Below are 7,402 nucleotides of genomic sequence, written 5' to 3'. Positions count from 1 at the left end.
TACAGACACTACAGATAAAGGATGAAGGGAATTTAAATTCTCATCATATAGTTTAGAATAGTCTCTCATGAGAGCTATGCTGGTTTATAATTCCTCAAAAACACTATCTTTAGCATTAATTCACAAAGCCTTCTATTTGTGAAGCACTCAAGGCATATTATATTGTACAGCTCTTAAAAGTTATTTTGACTTTAGAGACAGAGTGAGTAAAACCTAAAATGAAAGCCTGTTTTTTCTACCTTTTTTTCCCTTATGAGGACTTTTTTCCTTGGTTAAAAGAAGGCTAATTGCTAATTCCTTATCATCCAAGGTGGCAAATACTTCATTATAATGCTAGATCTTATACTGGAATGTCCCTTATCTAACATTACTGGCTAATTATTAAAATACTCCATTTTTTTCTCCAGTTGTTTTCTTTCTGGGTAAACAAATTGCTAAGTTCAATTGGCTTCCATTTGCACTTCATTGCTTCTTGACAGCAAATACTCTGCAAAAATGAGTTGCCTCTGGGTGTGTTTAATCTCTAAGGGTAGAAGAAACAAATTTGTGTGCATGATTTCTTTCAATTAAAAATCTAAATTCACCCTCCTGAAACATATCACACACCTTAAAAATATTGGCCAACATTATTTCTAAGACTTCAGGAAGGCATATAAGCTATTTCTGTGATCAACAAATTCCTTAATTTGACATTTGGGATGTGATTTTATTAAATGGCAGAGAAATCATCATCTTCAAGGAATAAAATCATCAAATGTCAAGGACAAAGAAGAGACCAAATGTTATTACACTTAGACAATGTAGAATTAATCTCCATTGTAACTAATCAGGGTTACAAGGCTAAAGATTTGAGAGGAGTAATAATTTATTTTGCAACAGATTCAGTTCAGTCCAATTTGACTGCATTTCTGTCTATGGAAACAGAACTGCAATGCTCTGACAATTTTGTTCTGTCTACAGTATCTGAGGAGCAGGTATTTCAGCATGCATCAGAATTGCGATTCAGTCACAGCTTCAAAATTTTCTTCAACTCCCATGACCAGACTGATTTGTAGAGCTTGGATATTTGTTGTTCCTGTCAGGCCTCAGGGAAAGGATGGCACCTTGTAGAGTTCAATATACTTTATACCTAAGAACAAGGTTAGTGAATGAAAGAGAAATTGGAAGTATATCTTGTGCAGGAATTCTCATTTCCCTTTTTTAGGTGATAAGGCGTTTAGAAAAATGATCTTTGAAGCCATACAAATTTGGGTTTGGAGACGCAGCTCTACCAGCTGTTAGCTCTTTGATGTTGAGCAAATTACTAGTTTCTAATAATAGTATCTGGCTCAATAGGTTCCTTTGAAGATGATGTGAGATAATGGGTATAAAGTGATTTACCCAGAACCTTACGCAAAATCAGGCAACAGAAATTGTTCATTATGATTATTGCTGTTGTTATTACTTTTAAAATAGAAGCCATTCATTACAGTGCAAAAGATGCTATATGAAATGCATATAGGTTTTTCTTATTAGTGGTTGAGTTTTTAAATATCCATAGAATGAGTGTCAGGGGTATACACCACAGGCATCTTGACGAATGAGTGGATAAAATGGCAGCACCAGAATGGACTCTAGGAAGTCGTTTAACCTTGGGAGGACAAGGATTTGCCTGGATAATTACAATGAAAATTATTTAAAATTCATATACATTTGTTTCATTTCACCTTTACTACAACCCTGTAAGTGAAGAAGTAATCTTGCCTATTTTAAAATAAACTAAGATTCAGAGAAGATAATTAACCTACCTAAGATCACATAAACCACAAAACTAAAATTTGAACCTGGGTTTGGTTGAGGCCAGTGAAAAAGTCCTTTTTGCTATGCATGCACTGCTACCTCAATTTAGTATCGAGTTGTTGAAACTGTCTTCTGTCATTTTTTTTCCTGATTCATAACACATTTGTGTTTGATAATGTTGAAAAGCAAAAAGATAATCATAAAAATATTTTTAACCCCATTACCTTGAGTTAGTTATCCTAATATTTTGGTGTTTATCCTGTCAAAAATATACTTAAATAATTGCTTCCCTTAGATGCATGACATTGTTAATATATAGGGGAACTATTTTTTGAAATTCCTGGGCTTTTCTAGTACCCCTTCATAAAGCTTATTGAGCATAACAGAAAAGTGTGAGGAAGGTAGATGGTGTCACCCTCCTGTGTACCTGACTGAGAAATAATTGTGGCCAATCTGTTTAGTTTGGCTGCCAGTTGTCACCTATCTGAGGCAAGTCTGTCCTTTGAGGCTGATTCCAATTCATGGGCTTTGCTTGTTGTGCAGGTTTGAAACTCTTATGTACTGCAGAGAAACTGTGTTTTAAGCCTGATCCAATCTTGTGCGGTCAGACCTATTATTTAGGGTGGGAAACTTTGACCAGATTGTTTCCATGGAGATATGACATATCAGTTGTGGGTATGGCCTTTTGATTAGTCAGAGATGTGACTCCACCCATTCAAAGTGGGTCTTGATTAGTTTATTAGAATCCGTTCCATTTCTGGTATATTGCATTCCAGCAGCTTTAGCAAAGCAATACAATTTTCTGTTGGGGTGCAAAATTAAGGGTGTGTGTACTACATGTGTGTATGTGGGAGTGTAGGCAAACATATTTGTAATGTCATCTTGAAGATGGGTATCTGTGAAGGGATTATTATTTACATTTAAGTTTAACTCTGATTTATTAAGAACCTCTTGAGGTGGAGGTGTGGGCCAAACCAGGGACTGCCTGCATTCAATAAAGGTATTTCTATAATCTTTTCTTGTGTCAAATGCAGTCTTTGATTTTTTTCTTAACAGAAAGTGTATAATGATTCCTTTTGTATTTTTTCTTGTTAAAATGGTCTTAAGGTATTTTTACATAGAGAACTCAGCAATCACTGCTGATTGTGACATTTGGGTTTGAAGCCATTTTTTCTCTCTCCTTATCTAGGCTTTTAGTCTTTCTAAATCCATAAATGATGAATGGTGGAATTTTAATATAGAATTGACTTGGACCTGTTTGCCATTGGTTCCTGCTTACTCAGTAGCAACTAAAATACGGCCTGAAGAGATAGAAAACCTTTGTTAGATATTATGGTAGTGGTCAATAAATTAAAAACTTCTGGAGAAAAAAAAATAAATGGATCATAGTGAAAGTTAAACAAAGATATTTTATCTTCTTTGATCAGAGACTAAATAGCTTTATAGTAGGCCCAGCTTGGGAAGAGAAATATTGATTTATTGAATCATTAGTCTTCCAAAAGACTAATACTGATATTTTGATTAATTTTCCTGTGCTTTACAGAGACCCTGTGTATGGTGGTTTGGAACTTTATGCACCCCAGAAAATAATGTTTTTAAAGCTAATCCACTCCTGTCACTGTAAACCTGTTGTAAGTAAGACCTCTGATGAGGTTTCTTCTGTTAAAGTATGGCCTGGTATGGGTCTTAATCCTTTTAATCCTCTTACTGGAGTCCTTTATAAGAGAATGAAATTCAGACAGAGAGAAGGCCACAGAGGCAAAAAGCTGAAACCAATGAAACATGGAAAAGAAGGGAGAGACCAGCCGATGCCACCATGTGTCTTGCCATGTGGCAGAAGGGTCAAGGATTGCCGGTAGCCAGACTTCAGGAAGAAAGCATTGCCTTGGTGATGCCTTGACTTGGATATTTTTCTCAGCCTCAAAACTGTAAGATAATAAATTCCGATTGTTAATCCAACCCATTTCATGATATCTGCTTTCAGCACCTTGCAAACTCGAACACTGTGTCCCAGTCATCCAGGACTACTTACCAATCTTCGAATGTACTGTTTTCTCATTTTCAAGTTTCAATCATTTTTTTTCTGACTTCACTCATTCTTCAAAATACAATTTAACACCTTTTCTGGGAAGTCTTCCCTCCTTTCTTCCCCTTATGTTCATTGTCTAGCATCAGGCCACGTACAGGTCATCCAATAAATGTTGAAACAATGGACAGATGATACAGGGATTAGAAGTGGTGGTGAGAAAATTATACTTCTTCCTGCTGGAGAAAGGCTTTGTGGAGAGGCAGATCTTCAAGGATGAAGAAAAGGAAGAGAAGTGAGGAACATAAAGTTTTTATATATGAATTTATATTTAGAATCAAATAAAAATTGAGTTTCTGGTAAACTAGCTGAAACCAGACAAATATTTAGCTACATACTTATAAATGTGTCTTGATCAAATAAATTGATTATATCAAAATAAATGCAGATTATTCCCATTTTCTACAACAAGATTTTATACTCACTCATTTGGCCAAGTTGACACCAGAAGCTATCACAGCAGGTAAAGCAGTTCTTGTAATCCAAGGCTTGTCCTCCAGAGAGACCCACTGTGCAGTGCAGGAGCCCACAGACCCAGTAAAGCTGAGGGGAATCTAGGCAGAACTATGACAGTGGAAGTCAGCAAAATTTTTCTTTAAAAGGGCAGATAGTAAATATTTTAGGCTTTGCTGGCCTTATAATCTCTGTTGCAACTATTCACTTCTACCCATTGTAGAGCTCAAGCAGTCAAAGACACAGAATAAATATACATGTTTCATAAAACTTAACTATGGACACTGATATTTCAATTTTGTATAACTTTCATGTCATAAAATATTATTCTTCATTTGACTTTTTTTCCAGCTATCTAAAAACATTTAAAAAGATGTATTTAGCTTACATGCCATTCAAAAACAATCAATGGGCCCAGTTCATAGTTTGCCATCCCTTTTGCTACGGCACTCTTCAAAGTACTTCATATTTTTTAGCCCTTGTTAGCCGCAAAACAAGCTATTATATCTAAGTACTACTATTTTTCCAATAGTACAGATGAGAACACCAAGGTCCAGATTGACGAAACAACTTCTCCATGTTCACTTAGCTAGCAAGTAGAAGAACCAAAGATTCAAAAGTAGTCAACCCAGTTAGTCTGTGCCATTAACTACTATACCATATTCTGCCTTGCTTGAATAGAAATAAAGTTGACATTCTATTACACAGGTGACATTACCAGTCCTCCTTTATTGCTGCTTTTGGAACTAAAAATGGAATGAAGTTGATAAAGAAGAACAGAATCTCAAAAATCCTGGGTGCAATAATCAAGTGGCATAGGACTGCATTATGACTTCACCTTGGTGTGTTGGGAGTTAATTCTGTGCCTTATTTTCAGTGTAGCTAGGAAGGTGGCTCATCAATGGAGCAAAATAGCTTTACTGAAAGTCATATGGTTCTTCTTCTGTTTGGAGTAGAGAAAGAATGAGATCTATGTACTTGGAAAGTACTGTCTTTTCGTCCTTGATTGGGTAGTCATTCAACCTGCTTTGATCAGGACTATTCTGTCTTGTACCTGTTGTCCAGTGTAATTATTAATCAATAATTAGCTTAATATTTAAAACAATATATACATATTTTTAACTTGAAGCTTCACCTGCCTACTAACAGCCACCTGGGAGAACATTTTGGGGAAGAAGCTCTCAACCATACCTCAGAACTTTCAGTGCCTAAGGGCTATATGCATAGACAACCCCAGGTTTGAAGGGGTGGAGTCAGGGCAATAGGGAGCCTAATACCTGAGTAATTGGTATCTACATATAGCTACTGAACAGTAACTAACATCTAATAATTGTTTGTTCCCAAGAATATTTGAATTTGTTGAAAACCCTCACCTCCTTATGTCCACCGATACTAAACTTAGTGTATCATGATTCCTACCTGATACTAATCAGACCTGTGTGTTGAAAGATTAAACAGTAATCTAAAACCTCATTGATATCCCTACTTTGTCCTCCTTGGGACACTACTAAGACTTTGTCAAGTCAGTGCCTTCCCTTATTGTGCTGTTTGAAAGGATTTGTAGGTACCCTAGAAAAGTCATGTTTTAATCCTAATCAGTTTTGTGGGAGCAACCATTTCTTCTAATCCCTATTCAGTACTATAGTTTGGAAATTTGATTAGGTTATCTCCACGGAGATGTGACTCACCCAATTGTGGGTATTTGACTTTTGAATAGAGGGAGATGTGACTCCACCCATTCTAGGTGGGTCTTGATTACTTTACTGGAATCCTTTAAAAGAGGAAGCGTTTTGGAGAAATTTGAGAATGATGAAAACAGCAGAGAGCCATGAATCAGAGGGCCCACACCACCAGATATCTTTGGAGGTGAAGAAGGAATATGTTCCTGGGGGTGGGGGGAGACTTCATGAAACAAGAGTCCTGGAGAGAAAGCTAGCAGATGTCATCATTTTTTTGTCCCATGCCTTTCCAGTTGAAAGAGAAACCCTGAACTTCATCGGCCTTTCTTGAGTGAAGGTAACCACTTGCTGGTGTCTTAATTTGGACATTTTTATAAACTTGCTTTGCTTGGGACATCTTCCTGGTCTTGGAACTGTAAACTTGCAACTTAATAAATTGCTCTTTTTAAAAGCCATTCCGTTGTTGGTGCATTGTGTTCTGGCAGCTAGCAAACTAGAATACTTACTATGGTAAGAAGAAATTCAGCTTTGTCTTTTCAAAATTTAACTGGATTGTACTCTTGAATATGGTTAAAATGGAAAATTTTGTGCTGTATTTGTTACTACAATAAAAATTAACTTAAAAGTTGCTTTAGTAATATTTTCAGGCAACTGGTATTTGACAATATCCGCAGTTTTCCTCTGTTTTATAGACCTTGACTTTTCTATGTTTGAAGATCAGTTAGATGTCATCAGGGTCACCAAGCTCAGTCACGCCAAGCTCAGTCACGCTTCTAGGTGCTATTTTTATACAGAGAAACTGGGAATTGGAATAGGGAATGTTTCCTTCCTGGCTCTGATGCTGTGTTTTTGAACATTTGGAATTCAGTGTGCCTTCCACTGGTGTATAAATTACCAGAAATGTAAGCAAATGGAGATTGCTGCAATTTATGGTATCCTCTAATTGAGAAATTGTGTTATTTGATTCAATAGGTTTTCAACAAAGGTCAGCATATAGAAGGGGACATAAATGAATGCGCTAACTATCATTTGCTTCCTGGGAGGCTATCTTTGAGTTGTGAATCTTTCCCTCATGACAACCTCTATCAAAGGATATTCTAGGGCAATTTAAATGCAGTAAATTCATATTTTTATCAGGAAAAAAAATCTGATAGCTTTGATTAAGACACTAAAATAAAAGGTCCTTAAAATCTAGTTAAGTCTTAATTTTAGAAGAACAATTGTGACGTTTCTATTGAAGGCAACCCACAAAGTAGTGTTATAGCTTGAACAGAGGCTAGGAGCCAAATCTGGGTCAATTCTGGTCACAAATCATTTTTATTTTAAAGAAAGCCTGAAAATAACCCAACATAAAGTTATTTTATAAAGTAACAGTGTGAAAACTTATTGTTCCTTTTGCTGTATT

At 36.1% G+C, this 7,402-nt stretch overlaps 1 long non-coding RNA gene across 1 annotated transcript; it reads right to left on the bottom strand.

Annotated features, from left to right (window-relative positions):
* Positions 1–3,315: 3,315 nt before the first annotated feature.
* On the bottom strand, positions 3,316–5,081 carry LOC143649420 (uncharacterized). Its single transcript, XR_013158986.1, has 4 exons — positions 4,977–5,081; positions 4,291–4,429; positions 3,812–4,073; positions 3,316–3,705 (listed from the first exon to the last, which is right to left on the bottom strand). It is a non-coding gene; the product is annotated as an uncharacterized LOC143649420 (long non-coding RNA).
* Between the last annotated feature and the right edge of the window lie 2,321 nt (positions 5,082–7,402).

This window comes from Tamandua tetradactyla, chromosome 11 (assembly GCF_023851605.1).
Source record: "Tamandua tetradactyla isolate mTamTet1 chromosome 11, mTamTet1.pri, whole genome shotgun sequence".
Classification (NCBI taxonomy): Eukaryota; Metazoa; Chordata; class Mammalia; order Pilosa; family Myrmecophagidae; genus Tamandua; species Tamandua tetradactyla.
The sequence above is the reverse complement of the archived record's forward strand: the minus strand, read 5'-3'. Positions and strand labels throughout refer to the sequence as shown.